The 1,464-nt window shown below is 34.4% G+C and overlaps 1 pseudogene; it reads right to left on the bottom strand.

Moving 5' to 3' along the window:
* Nucleotides 1–727: 727 nt before the first annotated feature.
* LOC111742332 lies at nucleotides 728–846 on the bottom strand (annotated as a pseudogene).
* Between the last annotated feature and the right edge of the window lie 618 nt (nucleotides 847–1,464).

Below are 1,464 nucleotides of genomic sequence, written 5' to 3' on the forward strand. Positions count from 1 at the left end.
TCTAGTTGTTTTGTATTTCTATTATTTTCCCTTCTGTTTCTGCCTACATTTGCGAATTGGTGATTTTCCACAGTGCTATGCTGTTTTATTTTTTTATGTTTGTGATTCTACGCTAGATTTTTGCTTTGTGGTTACCAGGAGGCTTACATTGAACATCTCAGAAATAAAACAGACCATTTTATGCTGATAGCAACTTATATTTGTTCCTCTATAGAGGCTCCACCCTTTTACTCTTTTATATTTTGATGTTACAATATCTTTTTATTCTGCATATTTGCTAACAAGATATAGTAGCTATAGTTATTAGTTATTAAATGAAAAATGCAATCTTTTTCATTTCATTCATTGTGTTCCTCAGCTCATGAATCTTTTTTATTACTATATCTCTCTCTGTTGTTTTTCTTTTGTTCATGTATTGTTTTCCTTGTTTCATCAAATTTTCTTCGTGTTTTCTTGTAGCTCACTGAGGTTCTTTAAAATAGCTATTTTGAATTCTTTATTGTGTCAGTCAGATTTCCAAGCCTTTGAGATTGGTTACTGGAAGACTTTTAATACTTTGGTGTTATGTTACCTTTATTTTTTATGTTCCTGAAGTTTTACATTTCTGTCTTTACTTTTGTATTTTTATTTATTTTTTAAATAAATTTTTAGGTGAGACAACCCTTGGTTGACCTCACAAATTGCAAGGACCTTGTCAGCTTACAATCCCTTATTTTTTAAATTTTTACGCCTACAGCACTTGGTCTTCCTAGGTGGTCTCCCATCCAAGTACTAACCAGGCCCAACCCTGCTTAGCTTCCGAGATCAGATGGGATCGGGCTAGTTCAGCGTAACATGGCTGTAAATCTGTCTTCACTTTTGAAGTAGCACTCATCTGCTCCTGTCTTTACTCTCTTTGGAAAAGGAATACCTTCCATCAGCCCTCTAGGATTAGTGATTCTGAGGCTTTCTCAGACCTTCTATGGGTAAATTGTAATTTTATATCAGTATACTCTATGGCATGCTCATCACTGAATGTCTAATTACCTTCCATTACCACATATTGGACCCCTTTTACCCAATTTACCAATCCCTCAACAACCTTCTCCTCTGGTAACCACCATTCTGTTGTCTGTAACTGAGTTTGTTTTTGTTAGCTTGTTACTCTTTTGTTTTATATTCCACATGAGTGAAATAACATAGTTTTTGCCATTTTCCATCTGACTTATTTCACTTAGCGTAATACCCTCAAGATCCGTCCACGTTGCTGCAAATGGCACTATTTCATCTTTTTTTTAATGGCTAATATTCTATTGTATGTATATATCATATCTTCTTTATCAATGGACACTTAGGTTTTCCCATGTCTTGGCTATTGTAGATAATGCTGCAATAAACATAGGGTGGATATATATCTTTACAAATTAGTGTTTTTATTTTGGAGGAAGGGTGAACACACAGAAGAGGAATTGCTGGATCATATGG

The sequence above is a fragment of the Pteropus vampyrus genome, unplaced genomic scaffold, assembly GCF_000151845.1.
Source record: "Pteropus vampyrus isolate Shadow unplaced genomic scaffold, Pvam_2.0 Scaffold91, whole genome shotgun sequence".
Lineage (NCBI taxonomy): Eukaryota > Metazoa > Chordata > Mammalia > Chiroptera > Pteropodidae > Pteropus > Pteropus vampyrus.